This window comes from Chiloscyllium plagiosum, chromosome 5, assembly GCF_004010195.1.
Source record: "Chiloscyllium plagiosum isolate BGI_BamShark_2017 chromosome 5, ASM401019v2, whole genome shotgun sequence".
NCBI classification, from domain to species: Eukaryota; Metazoa; Chordata; class Chondrichthyes; order Orectolobiformes; family Hemiscylliidae; genus Chiloscyllium; species Chiloscyllium plagiosum.
In genome coordinates this window covers 120,713,792-120,734,392 of record NC_057714.1, presented here as the reverse complement: position 1 = coordinate 120,734,392, position 20,601 = coordinate 120,713,792, and positions in this window count along the sequence as shown.

Here is a 20,601-nt window from a genome sequence, read left to right as displayed (position 1 = left end):
ATACCCTTCCTGCTTTTCCCCCATACCCTTCGATCCTTTCACCCTTAGAACTGTTTTTAATATCTTCTTGAAAATATTTTGACCTCAACCGTTTTCTGTGGTAGACAATTCCACAGGCACTCACCACTCTCTGGATGAAGAAATATCTCCTGATCTCAGCCCTAACAGACATACCTTATATCCTTTGACTGTGATCCCTGGTTCTGCAAACTTCAGTTACCGGGAACATCTTTCCGCTGTTTACCCCGTCTAGTCCCGTTAGAATTGTATAGGTTTCAATGAGATCGCCCTTCATTCCTCTAACATCTAGTATTTTCAATCCTAACCAATACAATCTCTCCCCACATGTCATCCTGCCATTCCCAGGAATCAGTCTGGGAAATCATCCTTACACTCCCTCAATAGCCAGAACATCGTTCCTCAGGTAAGGAGACCAAAACTGCAAACAAACTCCAAGTGTAGAGTTACCAAGGCCCTGTATGATTGTAGCAAGACTTTCCTGCTCCTGTGCTCGAATCCTTTCAATATGAAGGCCAAAATATTGTTTGACGTCTTCACTGCCTGCTGTACCTACATGCGTACTTTCAAGTGGCTGGTGTACAAGAACACCAAGATGTCATTGCACCTCCCCTTTCCCAATCTATCCCTCACATTTACCCACCTTACACTGCGCCTGCATTGAATGTAGCACCTTACCTGTCTTGTCCAAATCACATTGAAATTTCTTTGTATCCTCCTCACAGCATACCTCGCCACCCAGCTTTGAAAGCTTGGAGATATGACACTGCTGTGGGATACCCAGGGATGGTGATGGTGGTGTCTGGGCCATTTGTATATAATGTGATTCCAAGACTATGACTATGCCAGGCTGTTGCATGCTCTCCAAAGTTTGGCAGGAGACCCCCAGATGGCAGTAACCCTTTGCAGGTTCTGACAATTGTTTCTGCAATTGTCATTTCCTGTCCCTTGGCCAATGCAGAGTAGTTTGTCCCGTTTCATTTTTTTATTGAGTTTGATAGGACAGAGTGACTTCCAGGGTAATTTCAGAGGGGAGCTGAGAGTCAACCATACTGCTGTAGGTCTGGACTCACATGTGGGCCATAGGTGAGGGTAGCAGAGAGGACAATAGTGAACCAGGTGGAGTTTTCTCCAACAATTGACAATGGTTTCATGGGTCAGCACTGTATTCTTAGTTCCAAATTGGTTTTTCTTTACAAATTGTAATTTTTAAAAAAACCTGGCACCTGCCATGACAGGTTTTGAAACCCAGGTTCTCGATTAACAAGTGAGTGAAAATGCCACTAGGCCATCGCCTCCTCTTCAAATAGATCAGCTTTCTCAAGCATTGTTATAGAGTCATACAGCACAGAAACAGACCCTTCAGACCAGACATCACAATTTGACTGAGTCCAATTTGCCAGCATTTGGCCCATATTCTTCTATTCATATACCATCCAGATGCCTCTTAAGAATTGTACCTGCCTCCACCATCTCCTCTGGCAGCTCATAACATTCATGCGCTAACACTCTACATGAAAAAGTTACCCTTCAGGTCCTTTTTAAATCTTTCTCCTCTCACTTTTGCTCACAAAGACAAAGAGAATTCAAAATTGTTTTTCTGGCCATCATAGAACGTAGAACATAGAACATCAGCCCTCGATGTTGTACTGACCTTTTTTCCTACTCTAAGATCAGACTAACCGACATACCCTTCGTTGGATTAACTTCCACCTGCCTATCCAAGGGTCCCTTAAATGTCCCTAATGTCTCTGACTCTACTCCCACCACTGGCAATGCATTCCCCGCACTCACCACTCTCTGCGTAAAGAACCTACCTCTGACATCTCCCTGAAACTTTCCTCCGATCACCTGAAAATAATGCCCCCTTGTGATAGCCATTTCCACCCTGGGAAAAAGTCTCTGGCTAACCACTCTATTTATGCCTCTCATCATTTTGTAAACTTCTTTCAAGTCACCTCTCATCCTTCTTTGCTCCAACGAGAAAAGCCCTAGCTCCCTCAACCTCTCTTCATAAGACATGCCCTCCAGTCCAGGTAAATCTCCTCTGCACCCTCTCTAAAATTTCCACATCCTTCCTAAAATTAGGCAACCAGAACTGAACACAATAGATGAAGGTACGGATGAAGGTGATAGGTCAGAGAGGAAGGTGGAGTGGATAGGTGGGAAGGGAGATGGTCAGGTAGGATAGGTCATGAGGGCGGTGCTGAGTTGGAAGATTAGAACTGGGATAAGGTGGGGGCAAGGGGAAATGGGGAAACTGGTGAAATCCACATTGATCCCGTGTGGTTGGAAGGTCCCTAGGCAGAAGATGAGGCGTTCTTCCTCCAAGCATCAGATGGTAAGGGGTTGGCGATGGAGAAGGCCCAGGACCTGCATGTCCTTGGCAGGGTGGGAGAGGGAGTTAAAATGTTCAGCCACAGGGCGGTGGGCTTGTTCAGTGCGGGTGTCCAAAAGATGTTCACTTGGCCCACAGGCCGCATTCCTGATGAACGGCTTATGCCCGAAACATCGATTCTCCTGCTCCTAGCATGCTGCCTGATCTGCTGTGCTTTTCCAGCAACACACTCTTCAACTCTGATCTCCAGCATCTGCAGTCCTCACTTTCTCTATAGAGCTGCAGCATAACCTCGCAGATCTTAAACTCAATCCTCCTGCTAATGAAATCCAACACACCATATGCCTTCTTAATAACCCTATCAACTTGGGTGGCAACTTTGAGGAATCTATTGGCGTAGACCCCAAGATCCCCCTGTTCCTCCACACTGCCAAAACACTGCCTTTAATCCCATATTCTGTATTCAAATTCGACCTTCTAAAATGTAGACCACATCCACTGATCTACCTTCATCAATGTGTTTTGTCACATCCTCAAACAATTCAATACGGTTTGTGAGGTATGACCTATCCCTTTAAAGCCATGCTGACTATCTCTAATCGAACTGTGGTTTTCCAAGTAATCATAAATCCTGTCTCTCAGAATCCTCTCCAATAATTTGCCCACCACTAATATAAGACTGACTGGTCTGTAATTCCCAGGATTATCCCTATTCCCTTTCTTGTACAAAGGAATAACATTTGCCACCCTCCAGCCATCATCCAGTGGACAGTGGGGACACAAAGATCATCACCAAAGGCACAGCAATCTCTTCCCTCACTTCCTGTCGTGACCTTGGATATATCCCATCTGACCCAAGGAACTTATCTGACCTCATGTTTTTCAAAATCTTCAGCACATCCTCCTTCTTAACATCAACCTGTTTGAGCGTATCAGCCTGTTTCATGCTGTCCTCACAATCGATAAGATCCCTCTTACTAGTGAATACTGAAGCAAAGTATTCATTAAGGTCCTCCCCTATCTCCTCCAACTCCAGGCACACATTTCCTCCAGTATCCCTGATCATCCCTACCCGCTCTCTGGCCATCCTCACATAAGTGTAGAATGCCTTGGGGTTTTCCCTAATCCTACCCACTAAAGCTTTCGCATGCCCCCTTCTATCTCCTAAGTCCATTCTTCAGTTCCTTCCTGGCTACCTTGTAACCCTCTAGAGCCTGGGTGATTCTTGCCTCATCAACCTTAAGTAAGCTTCCTTCCTCCACTTGACTAGATGTTCCACATCCCTTGTCATCCAAGGTTCCTTCACCCTACCATCCCTTCCTTGCCTCAGTAGGGCAAACCTGTCCAGCTCTCGTAGTAGGGCTCCCTAAACAAATTCCACATTTCTGTTGTGCATTTCCGTGAGAACATCTGTTCCCAATTTAGCCATCCCAGTTCCGGCCTAATAGCATTGTAATTCCCCCTCCCCCAATTAAATAATTTCCCATACCGTCGCTCCTATCCCTCTCCATGACTGTAGTAAAGGTCAGGGAGTTGTGATCACTTTTAACTAAAATGCTCTTCCACCAAGTGATCTGACACCTGACCTGGTTCGTTGCCAAGCACCAAATCCAATATGGCCTCCCCTCTAGTCCGCCTATCTACATATTGAGTCAGGAATCCTTCCTGAACACCTGACAAAAACTGCTCAATCCAAACTATTTGGACAAAGGAGGTTCCAACCAATATTAGGGAAGTTAAAGTCACCCATGACAACAAAGCTGTTACCTCCACACCTTTCCAAAATCTGCCTCACAATCTGCTCCTCTGTGTCTCTGTTGCTATTGGGGAGGCCTGTAGAAAATGCCCAATAAAGTGACTGTTCCTTTCCTGTCTCTGACTTCCACCCAGACTGACTCTTTAGAGAAACCCTCCTTGCCGTTCTCCCTTCCTGCAGCTGTGATACTATCCCTGATGAGCAATGCCCCTCCCCCACCTCTTTTACCTCCCCCTGCCCCCCCCCTTTTCCTTTTGAAACATCTAAACCCTAGAACATCCAACATCCATTCCTGCCCCTGTGATACCCAAGTATCCGTCGTGGCCAAAACATCATAGTTCGAAATACTGATCCATGCTCTGAGTTCGTCACCTTTATTTCTGATACTTCTTGCGTTAAAATAAACACACTTCAACCCATCACACTGACTGCACCTTTGCCCTATCAAGTGCCTATCCCTCCTCACAGACTCCCTGCATGCTGTGCCTGACTGTTCACTAACTGCCCATCCTCCGATCCACAGCTCCGGTTCCCATCCCCCTACCAATCTAGTTCAAACCTTTTCGGAGACCTCTAACAAATCTTCCACCCGGGATACTGGTGTCCCTCCAGTTCAGGTGCAACCCATCCTTCTTGCACAGGTCCCACCTTCCCCAGAAGGTATTCCAATGATCCAAATAGCTGAGACCCTCCCTCATACACCAGCCCTGCAGCCACGTGGTCATCTGTTCTTATATCTTGGACCACCAGTTGATCTTCAAACTCCCAAGCCACTGGCCTTAGCTTAGCCTTATAAATCCCATCATACGTGGTGGGACTGGTTGTCTCCCATGTAGCATCTCTGTGTACACTTCAGCCTTTCTCCAGCTTTGTAGGTCTTATTGTTTGGCATCTTTTTAATTTCCCGATCCATGTGGGTATCCGTTCCTGATGGCATTCCTGGTTTGTTCTATATTTCTTAACCATTGCACCATCTCCTGTGTCTTTCTTTTCCTTTTTGTTTGGAGAAAATGAGGACTGCGGGTGCTGGAGGGTCAGAGTCAAAAAGTATGGTGCTGGAAAAGCACAGCAGGTCAGGCAGCATCCGAGGAGCAGGAGGGTCGATGTTTCGAGCATAAGCTCTTCATCAATGTTCGTCAAGCTTTGGAGATGTCGGTGCTGGACTGGGGTGTACAAAGTTACAAATCACACAACACCAGGTTAGAGTCCAACAGGTTTAATTGGAAACACTAGCTTTCAGAGCGCTGCTCCCTCACACAACCACCTGATGAAGGAGCAGCGCTCCGAAAGCTAGTGTTTCCAATTAAACCTGTTGGACTATAACCTGGTGTTGTGTGATTTTTAACTTCATCAAAGTTTGCCCTCTTCCAATGTTTGGTGATCTTTGTAGGAATGCATTTGCTCGCAGGCCCTCTGTCTGAGTTTACACGGCACATTCTTGCCTTCCTTCTTTCTACCTTGTGCTCAGTCCTTGGGGTCTAACCTCCTGTCCCTTATTCTTACATTCATCCAGTTTTTATATTCTCCTCGGCACCTCCTTGTTCTATTTATAAATAGTCACAGTTCTTCATTGACTCGTCCCTTCTGGGAAAATCTTTGACTTTTGTACCCACTTTTGGAAGTTGCCACAGAGGGCTGTGGAGGCCGGGTCATTGAGTATGTTTAAGACTGAGCTAGATAGGTTCCTGAGGGGATCAATGGTTATGGGGGAGAAAGCAGAGAATGGGGTTGAGAAACTTATCAGCCATGATTGAATGGTGGAGCAGATTCGATGGGCTGAATGGCCTAATTTCTGCTCCTATGTCTTATGGCCTTGTCCTTTAGGACTAATAGTGATAATTGGAACTGGCTTATCTTTCATTAGACAAACTGTCAATTGTGGCAGATTGATTCTTGTATATGTACAAGACTTGGGTATGAGAGGCACTTGTCTCCTTATTATTTCTTGTAACTCCTTTGGAATCTGCAAACTTGTTATCAATGTGAAGCAACCTTGAAGAGTGTACTCAAATAGTTGGATTTCCATGTGAACAATCATTAGTTTTGCATGTTCACCAATAAACTTCTCTGACCCTCTCCTTTCTTCCAGTCCCTCTCTCTCATTACAAAACTAAATCTTCCTAATTGAAGCTGATTTCCTTAGATTATACATTAGTTCTTTCGGAAATTTTGACTTTAATGAAAGCCTTGCTGTCTGTGTGCAGTGCACTCAAACGTTCTGAAAAATAAAGCTAATTGTAGACCACCCTAAGCTAGAGATCAATTACTTGTTCCTAATGGAACTTTAAGATTCCCACCAAAAATTAATTGGTATGAAATCTTATCTTCCAATGACCTTCAACAAATTCTTAAATGAACCAACCCACCTTGTGCAGGGATCAATTTACAGTTGAGCTGATCTGCCAAACTTCTATGACCTATTTTGTCTATTACTGCATGGTGTCTTTCACATAGCCATTGCTAAAAGGGCTTTCTGCTGCTGTTGTCATATCAACATCATGGGTTCAATCCCCACATTGGCTAAGCTTACCATGAAGGACGCTCCTACTCAACCTGTCCACTCACCTCAGGTTGCACCACCACCATTCGTCTCTCTGTAATGAGGGGGCTTAGACTGTGGTGATTTTACCTTATCTACAATTATTTTCTTATTTTTAACCGTGTATTATTGCTGACTGACAATGTCTGGTTGCATATAAAATGTAAAATTATTATCTTTTCTTTAACCGGTGCCTTCAAACCCTTAGCCACGACCTCATGAAAATATTTTGTAAAAGGGAGACTTACTAAAGGCCATTACAATGTCCTTTGATATTTTTTGACAAATCTCACATCTATCACTTGTCTCTGTTATGAGCTTATCATACTCCCCATCCCTTATTGCTAAACCTATTGTAGGACAGATGGACAAATTGCCTGCGCAGCACAAACAGATCTCATTGAAACATATCAGATTCTAAAGGGGCTTGACGGGGTAAATACTGAGAGGATTATCCCCCTCATGGGAGAGTCTAGGACCAGAGGGTATAGTCTCAGAATAAAAGGGGTGCCAATTTTAAGACTGAAAAGAGCAGGAATTGCTTTTCTTAGAGTGTTGAGAGTCTTTGGAACTCAAAGAGGGCTATGGAGGCAGAGTCCTTATGTATCTTTAAGAATGAGATAGCTAATTCCTTGACCAATTGGGGAATCATGGGATACAGGAAAGGGCAGGAATGTTGGATCAGCCATGATCCTATTGAATGGTGGAGCAGGCACAAGGGGCTGAATGGCCTACTGCTGTTCCTATTTCTTATGGTCTTTGGAAGGACTCTGGCTGCGGAGGAAACGCGGCAAAGGTTAGCGAAGACTGATTCATAGGACGACAGCACTGCTGTATGAGGAGAGGGTGAAACAGTTAGGATTATGTTTGCTGGAGTTCAGAGGAATGAGGTGGGAATCTCATAGAAATCGATAAAATTCTAACAGGATGACACAAGGTCAATGCAGGGAAGGATGTCCCCATGTCCAGAGCCAGCGGTCACGATCTAGTGATTTGGAGTGTCCCATTTAGGACTGAGATGAGGAAGTATTTCTTTCCCCAGGGAGTGGTGAGTCTGTGGAATTCACTGTCACAGAAAGCAGCCGAGGCCAAAACGTGGTGGGATTTCAAGAAAGATTTGGATTTGGAATTTGGGGCTAAAGAGATAAAAAGATATGGGGAGAAAGCAGGGACAGGCAATTGAGCTGGATGGGCAGCCATGCTCAGATTGAAAGATAGAGCAAGTTCAAAGGGCTGAATGGCCTATTCCTGCTCCTCTTGCCTATGTTTCTATAGAAACCCAGCAGGTCTGACAGCACCTGGAGAGAGAAACTGAGTCAATGTTTCAGGTGAAATGACGAAGGAGCAGTGCTCCAAAAACCTTTCAGTTCCTGATTTACAGCTATATCCTGGATGTTACTTGTACCCTTTATAGTGAAGACCAACGCAAAATATCTGATCGATTCATGGCTCCAGCACTGGATCTGTGCTCGGCGTCCACTCACCCTTCACTTTCCCTCCACTGCCACCTCTCACTGTCTCTCCTCACTGTTTCTTCTACTCCATCGTACCCTCCAAAAACCTCACACCCACTCCATTCCATGTGGCATTTCGAATCACAATGAAGAGCATTTGACGAGAGGAAATAAAGGAATAGAAGAAGGCCATTCAGCCTCTACTGCCTATTCTGGCATCAAGGTTCAGCTGCATCCTAGCACTAATGGGCAGCACGGTGGCACAGTGGTTAGCACTGCTGCCTCACAGCGCCAGAGACCCGGGTTCAATTCCTGCCTCAAGCGACTGACTGTATGGAGTTTGCATGTTCTCCCCATGTCTGCGTGGGTTTCCTCCGGGTGCTCCGGTTTCCTCCCACAGTCCAAACATGTGCAGGTCAGGTCAATTAGCCATGCTAAATTGCCTGCAGTGTTAGGGGCAGGGGTAAATGTAGGAGAATAGGTCTGGGTGAGTTGCGCTTTGGCAGGTCGGTGTGGACTTGTTGGGCCGAAGGGCCTGTTTCCACACTGTAGGGGATCTAATCTAAAACAAACAAAAGAAAAATCACGCAGGCTGAGGTGGCTAGGAAGGTCTCTCCTTCTCAATCTCTGCCCTCAACCGTGGTCTGGTAACTCTCAGGTTAAACCACTGCTAATCATAAATGAGAAGTAGACAGGCAGGAGGCTGGGAGAACGCAGCAAGCCAGGCAGCGTCAGGAGGGACAGAAGTCAATGTTTCGGATGTAACCTCTCCACCTCCTGACGCTGCCTGGCTTGCTGTGTTCTTACCAGCCTCCTGTCAGTCTAGTTTGGATTCCAGCGTCTGCAGTTTTTTTTGTCTCTAATCATGAATGAGAGAGCAGCCGTATGGTGTGGTAGGGCTACGGTGAGTGCACTTTTACCTTTACGTGGAAAAGCAGTTTCTCAACCTCTCCCCTGGATGGCCTTGCTTTCATTTTAATATAGTGTGCCATTGTCCTAGGTTGCCTCACGAGTGGAAATATTTATCGGGACCCAATCGATTCCTTTCAGAATCCCCACTACCGACACTCAGTATATCTCGACAGGATGCACTGCAGAAACTCACCAAGGCTCCTTAGACAGCACCTTCCACATAGACAGCACCTCCTGTCCTTCCGTCTGGAAGGGCAGGGGCAGCAGATCCACGGGCATATCATACCACTCACTATCCTAACTTTGAAATAGGTCACTGCTCTTTCAGCGTAAATCTCTCCCCAAAATCTTTACTCTTGTGTTTGACAGAGACACTGTAGAGGTAGTCTTACTCTCTATCTAACTCCGTGCGGTATCTGCCCTGGAGTGTTTGATGAGTGACAATGGAGAGGAAGCTTTCTTTCTGTAACTAATCCTGTGCTGTCTCTGTCCTGGGAATGTGTGATAGGGACAGTGTAGGAAGAGCTCTGATCTTTGCTCAGAAGAGTAGGGGAGCTTTCCTCTGTATCTAGCCCCACGCCGTGGGGTGGGTTAGATCTGAAGGATGCTGACACTGAAAGGATCAAACCACTAAACACTCCCGCTCAGAGCTGATTTGGATCTGAAAACATTCTGAAAATGAACGAGAGCCCTTTTGCAATACGTGCTGCTGGATTTCCCTCAGGTCTCAGCACCCCTCCCCCACAACCGTTCAGGCCTGGAGTACAATGTCATTTTCATGGGCTCCCGAATATCTTCTTGATTGTTTGAGCAGAGTGTAGACAGCACTGACAAACTGAGTCTCTGGAGAGGTTGTGAATGGGTTTGGTGGCTCAGCCCTGAACTGTGGTCAGTCCTGCATGGAAAGGCAGAGAACTGCTCAACTTACAAACTATTTAAAGGTCAGATCGGGACAAGCTCCCCATATAAACAGCGGATGCACAGGTGGAGAACAAGAGAGCTGTTGTTGTACATCTCACACGCACACACACACACTGTGGTGCTGGGGGAATATAACCTATTTGCATTTTAATTAGAAATAAAGGGTTTAGGACGAATCTTCACCAGCAGCAACCCCCCCCCCCCCCCCCCTCACTCCCCACGTCCCAATCCCAGTCTGTCTCTGCCAGTGGAGATCAGTTCATGCACAGTCCCTTGCTACCTGTTTATCTCCCTCTTGTCCTTTACATGAATCAATACAGAAATCTGGGACCCAGACATTGAGCTGTTGCTGAATCAGCTGCTTGTGTTTTCACATTGAACTCCATCAGTCGGAAGAAATACTCACACTCACTCTCACACCTACACCTACTCACCAATGCTTGCTACACCCTTACTCATACAATTTGACCCACGCACACACTCACATTCACACACCATCGCTTACACAGACACGACCTCTCTTCCTCAGCACACACACTCACATTCACACTCACTCACTTCTACATGAACTCTGACCCGTTCGCACTCATTATTCACATAAACTCATTTTCATTCACACTCAGGCTGAAGTACACTCTTGCACTCACTACACACACTCACCTTCTCACACATACAGTCACCATGTGACGGTGTTGGTGTTGGACTGGGGTGGACAAAGTCAGAATAGTCCAGCAGGTCTATTTGAAATCACAAGCTTTCGGAGCGCTGCTCCTTTGTCTGTCCTCTATTCTCCATTACTTATTCCTCAGACTCATTTTTTTACAACTAACAATCACTTTGTTAAAGACAAAAATCACACAACACCAGGTTATAGTCCAACAGGTTTAATTGGAAGCACTAGATTTCGGAGCGACGCTCCTTCATCAGGTGGTTGTGGAGGACACGATTGTAAGACACAGAATTTATATCCCCAAATCATTTGTTAAAGACAAAATACTGCAGATGCTGGAAATCAGAAAGAGAGAATTCTGGAAAAGCTCAGCAGGTCTGGCAGCAAACTGTGAAGAAAGAAATAGAATTAACATTTCGACTCTGAATCATAGAACATTTCCTAAATTTGCATCGATTCTTGGAGTTTATTGAACCAAAGAGCTTTTGCAAAGATCTCAGTCCCTTTGTACTGGACCCCCATGCTGAGGCACTTTGGATAGGCTATTAGTGTTGTATCTCCACCCCTGTCACACATGGACGGAGTGTCCGATAATGACCACTCTGTGTTAGAAGCCTGGCAGAGTCACTTTCAGGACAATGGCTTATAGCTTTCAGGGAAGACTCGAGAAACTGGGGTTCTTTTGAGCAGTGAAGATTAAGAAGAGTTTTGGGAGAGGTTTTCAACATCATAAGGATTTTGGTTATCCAAGACCATAAGAAATAAGAGCAAGAGTAGACCATACAGTTTACTCTTGAGCTTCCTCCACCATTTAATGGGATTATCACAAATCACGATCTTCACGGTCCCCAAGATCCCCATTGTTTTTATTTCTTTCACAGGATACCAGCGTTGTTGGCAAACCCAGCAATTACTAGCCATCTCTAACTGGCCTTGAACTGAGTGGCTCAGTTAAGAGTCAATCACGTAACTGTGGATCTGCAGTCACATGTAGACCAGACTTTGTAAGGGCAGCACATTTCCTTCTGTAAAGCACGATTAGCTTTCAGTTCCAGATTTATTCATTTAAATTCCACCAGCTGTGATGGTGAGATCTGTACCTATCAATCTGATCCTCATGGGTTACTAGTCCAGTGACATTACCTCTACACTACCATAGCACAGAATTCACTCAGCATCTAAAAATCCATCAATCTCAACTTTGAATATACTCAACAACGAAGCATCGTAGTCCCATGGGATATAAAACTCCAAATGTCCATGTGCAAATGAAGTAATTTCTCCTATCCCAATCGTAAATAATTTACTCTGTAGTAGAGAAAGTAGTAAAACTCTGAAAACAACAAATGCTGGAGATCACAGAGGGTCAGACAGCATCCATACAGAGAGAGCAAACTCACGTTTCAAGTCTAGATAACTCTTCATCAGAAGTAGCAGACTACTTGCACTGGTCGATGAGTAGAGGGAATAATAACAGAAACATAGGGTATAGTTACAGTATTACAAACGGCAATTCAAATCCTGCTGGTCCTCTGCAGGAGCAATTCACCTGCTGGCACGTCTCCATATTCTCCCATTAACCAGCACACACTTCTTTTTCAAATGCTAATCAATCTCTGCCCTGGATGCCTCAATTGAAGCCACTGCCACAACATTCTCAGGCAGCACATTCTAAATTTTAACCACTTGCTGAGTAAAGATTTCTGCTCATTGTTTCTTCTGTCTCAAATCGGTGCTTTTTTTATTCTTGATCCTTCCAAAAAAATGGGAACAGACTCTCCCTCTGAATGCTACATGGTTGTGATTAATTCCAGCCTCGGGCGACTGTCTGTGTGGAGTTTGCACATTGTCCCTGTTTGAGTGGGTTTCCTCCCACAGTCCAAAGATGTGCAGGTCAGGTGGATTGGCCACGCTAAATTGCCCGTAGTGTTAGGTGCATTAGTCAGAGGGAAATGGGTCTGGGTGGGTTACTCTTCGGAGGACTGGTTGGGCCGAAGGGCCTGTTTCCACACTGTAGGGAATCTACAGATCTACAGATCTTCCTTCCCTAAAGGACATTAGTGAACCAGGTGGGTTTCCCGACAATCACCAGTAATTCCATGGTCAGTGTTAGATTCTTAATTCCAGATTTTTATTGAACTAAAATTTCACCATTTGGTCATAGTGAGATTCGAACCTCAGGTCCCCAGAACATTACCAGGGTCTCTGGAATAATAGGAGAAAGTGAGCACTGCAGATGCTGGAGATCAGAGTCCAGAGTGTGGTGCTGGAAAAGCACAGCCGGTCAGGCAGCATCCGAGGAGCAGGAAAACCGACATTTCGGGAATAAGCCATTCATTCCTGATGAAGGGCTTACACCAGAAACGTTGATTCTCCTGCTCCTCGGATGCTGCCTGGCGTGCTGTGCTTTTCCAGCACCACACCCTCGACTCTGGACTAATAGTTTAGCTCCCCGGATGCTGCCTGAACTGCTGTGCTCTTCCAGCACCATTGATCCAGAATAATAGTTTAGCCATCCATCCACTAACTCATCACCTCCCCATAGTAGGTAAAAAAGAAATGGAAGATGAAATAAGGTTTTGCTTCTGGCTTCATTATAGAGGACACAAAGAAGTTCTAGTAAAAACTGTAAAGATGGACAGGAGAGAGGAACTTAACAAAGCTCCAGTCTTGGAGGATGTGGTACTAAGCTAACCTATGGAGCTATAGGCTGACAAGTCCCTAGTTCCAGATGGATTTCATCCAAGGCCTTCATAGACATTGCCAATGACGTGGTGTATGCGCTGGGTTTAATTTTCCAAAATTCTGTAGGTTCAAGAAAGGTTTGATCAGATTGACAAGTAGCAAATATAACCCTTTATTTTATTCAAGAAGGACGTGAATCAGAAAACAATGAACTATAGGCCACTGGATGGCACATTGACTCAGTGGTTAGCACAGCTGCCTCACAGTGTCAGGGGTGCAGGTTCAATTCCCGCCTCAGGCGACTGACTGTGTGGAGTTTGCACGTTCTCCCCTTGTCTGCGTGGGTTTCCTCCGGGTGCTCCGGTTTCCTCCAACAGACCAATGAGGTGGATTTGCCGTGTTAAATTGTCCCATAGTGTCCAGGGATGTGCAGGCTAGGTGGATTAACCATGGGAAAGAATAGGTTGCCCTTTGGAGATTTGGTGTGGACTTGATGGGCTAAATGGCCTACTTCCACACTGTAGGGAATCTGTGAGTCAGCTTGACACTTATCATGTGCAAAGTGTGAAAACTGATCATTGAAGAGATTATAGCTGTACACGAGACAAACTCAAATTAATCTGGGAGCATTAACATGGCTTCAGCAAAGAGGAAATCATGTTTAGCAAGGCATTAGAGTTCTTTAATGGAGGAACGTCTGCTGGGCCTAAAAAAGTGGCTGCAGATGTGCTACAGTTGAAGGAATTTGGTCACTTTGAGTTTGATTTGTTGCTGTCACACGAACCAAAATACAGTGAAAAGTGTTGTTTTGCACGCTATAGAGGCACTGCACTAAGGGCTCATGAAAATAAAAGCTCATGGGATAGACGTGATGTATTAGCATAGATTGAAGTTTGGATGTCTGTCCGAAAACAGAGAGTTTAAACAAAGGTATCTTTGTCTGTTTAGCTGGATGTGATGCGTGGAGTCCCAATGGTGTCTGAGCTAGGCCTCAACGTCTTAGTTTACATCGTAGGTGAGGCATGGTGGCTAAATTCCCAGACATTACAAAGGTAGATAGGAAAGTTGATTGTGATGAAGACACAAAGAGGTTGCAGGGAGTTCTTGATCAGTGAGAGAGTGGGCACATACCTGGCAGCAGGAGTATAATGTGGGAAAATGTGAAATCCTTCACTTTAGAAGGAAGAATGGAAAAAAAACAGTATATTATTTCTACAGAGAACATCTGCAGAATGCTGAGGCGCAGAGGGATTTAAGTATTCACAAAAAGTTGGCATGCAGCTCCAATACATAATCCAGAAGACTAATGGGGATGCTATCCTTTATGTTTCAGTAATGACGTGGAGGTGCTGGTGTTGGACTGGAATGGACAAAGTCAGAAGTCACATGACACCGGGTTATAGTCCAACAGGTTTATTTGAAATCACAAGCTTTCGGAGCGCTGCTCCTTCATCAGGTGAAGTTCTCAAAAAAGCTCCAAAACCTTGTGATTTCAAATAAACCATATGTTGGTTTCAAATATGTTGGACCATATCTTGGTGCTGTGCAACTTCTGGCCATGTTTCAGTAAGGCAGGGCACTGCTGAAACCACATCTTGAATACTGAATGCAGTTTTGCTCTCCTTATTTAAGGAGGGATGTAAATGCACTTGAAGCAATTCAGAGGAGGTTTTCCTAGATTGATATCTGGAATGATGGATTTTTTTTTAATGAGGATAGATTGGAGAATATGGACTTGCTTGCGCTAGGGGGTTAGAAAACTCAGGGTGACTTGATTGAAGTTTCATAAATTAAGGAGTTATCCACTTAAACCAAGCACGAGGCAAGAAATTCACACAGAGGGTCACAGAGTCATGGGATTGTATACTCTTCAGTCTAACTCCACCATGCAGACCAGATATTCTAAATTAATCTAGTCCTATTTGCCTGCACTTGGCCCATATTGCTGTAAATCCTGCCCATTCATGCGCCCATCAACATATCTTTAAAATGTTGTAATTATACCAGCCTCCACCACTTCCTCTGACAGCTCACTCCATATACGCACCACCCTCTGCGTGAAAAAGTTGCCCCTTAAGCCCCTTTTAAATCTTTCCCCTCTCACCTTAAACCTATGCCCTCTAAGTTTGGACTCTCCTACCCTGGGAAAAAGCCCTTGGCTATTTACCCTATCCATAAATCTCGTGATTTCATAAACCTCTCTAAGGTCACCCCTCAGCCTCGGACGCTCCAGGGAAAACAGCCCCAGCCTGTTCAGCTCAAATCCTGTAATCTCAGCAATCTGCTTGTAAATCATTTCTGCACCCTTTCAAGTTCAACAACATCTTCCACAGAGCATAGAACATTACAACGCAGTAGAGATCCTTCGGCCCACGATGTTTCCTCAAGCAGGGAGACCAGAATTGAATGCAGTATTCAAAAGCCTAACCAAAGTCCTGTACAACCACAACACAACCTCCCAACTCCCAGACTCAATGCACTGACTAATAAAGGCAAGTATACGAAATACCTTCTTCACCACCATGTCCACCTGGGACTCCATTGGAATTCTCTTCTTGAAAAGACATTGAAAACAGAGTCTTTGATTAATTTTGAGACAGAAGTGGATACAATGGTGATAGATTATGGATTTGAAATTACAATCAGAACAGCCATGATCTTATTAGATACTGGAGCAGGTCTACAGTTCCTTGTTTGTATCCTCATGTCTGTAAGCTTCTGAATCGTGTTGACAACATGGATGTGGAAAGGATGTTTCCACTTGTGGCTGAGTCCAGAGCTCGTTCGCAATGTTTAAAATTGTGGGAATTCCCTCTTATGACAGAGATGTAGAGTTTTGTGATGTTGGAACTGTCCCCCTCAAAAAAGCAGTAGGAGCAGGGTTAGTAAATAGAGTCATAGAGTCAGAGTCATAGGGATGTACAGCACGGAAACAGACCCTTCGGTCCAACCCATCCATGCCGACCAGATATCCCAACCCAATCTAGTCCCATTTGCCAGCATTTGTCAGTCTGGGTGAAAGTTAAATCCCTGTTCAGCTTACGGTCCCAGGATAGGCTTCTGACGTTTCTCAAAGAGCATCACAGGAGTCGGGAGAGCTGCTCCAAGAACATGACATCCCCCCCCCCCCAGCCAACCACAGGATCCTGTTTCCCTTTGTTGCTTTTGAATTCCAGGTCTCCCTTGCTGCTAGCCTCTTCCACTGCCGGAATTATGAATAAAATGGAAATTGCTAGAGAAACTCAGCAGGTCAAATGTTTTGATGGTGGAAATAAACAGATTCTTGTTAGGCAGGGGAAATCGAAGTTTATTTGGGACAGATGGGAATGTGGAATTCAAATCAAAACTGATCAGCCGCAATCGTATTGTGTGTTGGAGCATGCACAACGGGCCGAATGGCCTACCCAGCTCCTATTTCATAGGTTCTTCAAAATCTGTAAGCAGTGGCTAGGGAGCCCCGCTTTGATCTGACCGTTAAACTTCACAAGATGGCCAGCACATATATGATATGATCCTATGTCCTGGTAAATTGAAATGCATGATGGGTGGACACACTGAAACATCTCAGGATGTGGGGCATTAACAGTTAGATTGTGATGACCTAGCTTCGATTGATTTGAGCTTTACAAACTATGGGGCAAGCTGATCAATGATAAAGGAATTTAAAGGGATAGACAATGGAGAAACTGGCCTGACATCTTCCATTCTTCAGAAGGTCAGAAACCAGGCACACCCTGAACAACCTGGCATTGCAACCTCTTGGAAATCCCAGTTCACCGATTACACAGCAAGTTGAAATTTCTGATACCTTCTTCAAATGTCATCAAAGCTGAACCTTCCCAGGAATCTGTTACATGTCAATTTTGGTGAATTTCATGGAAACGTTCTGTCTGCAAGCCCTGATGAATCTTCTTACGTAATCTTCCCAAACTCAACTCATTAATGATGGCCCCAGTGAGCACCATTCATCAGAAGCTCCCTCCCACCACCGGTGGAAATATTGGCCGTTGCCAAGACCTCCTGGCACCAGCGCCATCTTTGAAGCTCATGTGTGCGCCTGGCCAAGCACTGCCAGTCCAAAGTGGTCCTTGACAGCTCCTGTCAATTGCTCCAGACTGTCAGACAAAGGGCATGGACCTAGAGTTCCTGGCGGAAAGAGCATGGAGCCTACCTGGAGATGTTGATGACTGGGATCCAAAGTGAAGGAGGAGCAAGCCGCAAGCTGGGGTCCCCGTGCTGCCACTCTGATTGCCATGTCAGGAATTACCGCTGTCTAGTTTCTATCAGTGGGTCAGAGAAGGGAAAACTATATCAATGAGGTGAGGTTAGCTAATAACAAAATGTTTATATCTGTGAATATATCCAAATAGACCTTTTGCCACTCACTCACATTTGTTACTTAACACGAAGCTTATTTTTTGTTCTCAATCACAGAAGTCTCATTACTGCCAATCTAACATCATTCTCACTTTTCTCATCAATGCCCATATCACCCACTCAGCTCTGTATTAGAGGCACCCGGGATAGTTACTCAAAAAGAGTTAGAAGAATTAACCCTGTTGTAATTTCTAGCTAACTATAAACTGGACCAGTCATTCACTAACACTAAAGATGACTGTGCCCCCGTACACCCTGCCACGCACCCTCTCTGACATCCCATCACCCTCTCTCTTGTACCTTGTCGAAGAGGTTTTGGAAATCTGTAGACTGTGTTGCCTACCTGGGGTATGGTAGCTAGTGCCATACAAAGAAATTGGCTTCTCACCAGAGATTGCATCCAATGCTATCCGTACAGTTTGCTGGGTTGCACCTAGTGGGATGGATCCTGCATTGGATGTCATTGTACCAAGTCAAGAGGCAATGTTTTGTCTGATCCGGGTCACAAATAGGGAGTCTGGGCCAGATTTTGTAGATTTGGAACATTATTTCCTCTGATGGAGGAATCTAGAAAAAGGAGCTACAAGTTTTAACTTCGAACATATCACCGAGTCACATAAGGAAATGTTAAGCAAATGGAGCATAGAACAGTACAGCATAGGAGTTGAATTGGATTAGAGTCATAGAACATAGAACATAGAACATAGAAATCAAGTCACCCCTAAACCTTCTTTTCTCTAATGAGAACAGCCCCAAGTGTCTCAGTCTTTTCTCATACGATCTTCCTTCCATACCAGGCAACATCCTGGTAAACCTCCTCTGCACCCGTTCCAGTGCCTCCACATCCTTCCTATAGTATGGCGACCAAAACTGCACACAATACTCCAGATGTGGCCGCACCAGAGTCTTATACAACTGCAACATGACCTCAGTACTCCGGAACTCAATTCCTCTACCAATAAAAGCCAGTACGCCATATGCCTTCCTCACCGCACTATTTACCTGGGTGGCAACTTTCAGATATCTGTGTACATGGACACCAAGATCCCTCTGCTCATCTACACTACCAAGTATCCGACCGTTAGCCCAGTACCCCATCTTTTTGTTATTCTTCCCAAAGTGAATCACCTCACATTTGGCTACATTGAATTCCATTTGCCACCTTTCTGCCCAGTTCTGCAGCTTCTCTATATCCTGCTGTAACCTGCCACATCCTTCCTCACTGTCTACAACTCCTCCGACTTTCGTATCATCCGCAAACTTGCTCACCCAACCTTCTAGCCCCTCCTCCAGGTCATTTATAAAAATGACAAACAGCAATGGTCCCAAAACAGATCCTTGCGGAACACCGCTAGTAACTGCTAGTCATAGAGTCATAGAGGTGTACAGCACGGAAACAGACCCTTTGGTCCAACCCGTCCATGCTGACCAGATATCCCAATCCAATCTAGTCCCACCTGCCAGCACCCGGCCCATATCCCTCCAAACCCTTCCTATTCATATACCTATCAAATTGAATTGAATTTATTGTCACATGTACTGAGACACAGGGAAAAGCTTTGTCTTGTGAGCAATACAGGCAACTCACAGAGTTAAGTAGCATCGATAAGTAAATAATAGATAAACAGCAGCAAAAACAAAAACACAGGTACAGGCGAATGTTAAGAGTTTGTGAGTCCATTCTGTATTTGAACAACTGTAGGGTAGAAACTGTTCCGAAACCGGCTGGTGCGTGTGTTCAGGTTTCTGTACCTTGTCCCCGATAATAGAGGTTGTAGAAAAACATTGCCAGGGTGGGATGGATCTTTGAGAATGCTGCCGGCCTTTCCTTAACAGCGGGCCTGGTAGATGGATTCTATAGATGGGAGGTTGGCCTTTGTGATTGTCCAGGCCGAGTTCACCACTCTCTGTAACCGTCTCCGATCTTGAATGGTACAGTTGCCATACCAGGCAGTAATACATCCAGACAGAATGCTCTCGATGGCACACCCATAAAAGTTGGCAAGGGTATTCGATGTCATGCCAAACTTCATGAGCTGCCTGAGGAAGAAGAGACGTTGTTGGGCCTTTGTAACCAGTGCATCCACATGAAGAGTCCAAGAAAGCTTGTTGTGGATGACCACTCCCAGGAGCTTGACACTCTCCACTCGTTCAATCTTCACTGATTAAATCAGGAGACTGAGGATCCAGTTGAAGAGAGTGGGGCTTAGTCCGAGATCACTAAGTTCAGTAATCAGTCTCACGGGGATAATAGTATTGAAAGGAACAGGCCTTTCAGCCCACCATGTCTGTGTCAACCATGCTGCCATTCTAAACTTGTCGTGCACATGGTCCATCACCCTCTATTGCCTGCCTGGTCATATGTCTGTCTAAATGTTTCTTAAATAGACAGGCAGGAGGCAGGAAGAACACAAGCCATGAAGCATCTGGAGATGCAGAAGTCAATGTTTCGGGTGTAACCCGTCTTAAACCTTGCTGTCATATCTGCTTTTCTCACCTCCTACATCTTTATTAAGGTTTCCCCCTCCCCCCACCCCCTCCCCGCAACATGGTCAAAGGCTCAGATAAAGAGGAGAAAGTGAGGTCTGCAGATGCTGGAGATCAGAGCTGAAAATGTGTTGCTGGAAAAGCGCAGCAGGTCAGGCAGCATCCAGGGAACAGGAGAATCGACGTTTCGGGCATAAGCCCTTCTTCAGGAATGAGGAAAGTTTGTCCAGCAGGCTAAGATAAAAGGTAGGGAGGAGGGAAAATGAGGAAACTGGTGAAATCCGAGTTCATCCCTTATGGTTGGAGGGTTCCTAGGCGGAAGATGAGGCGCTCTTCCTCCAACCGTCGTATTGTTGTGGTCTGGCGATGGAGCGGTGTAGAGGTTAGTCCCACAACCCCGCACCGCCCGCTTCTACCTCTTGCCCAAAATCCACAAACCTGACT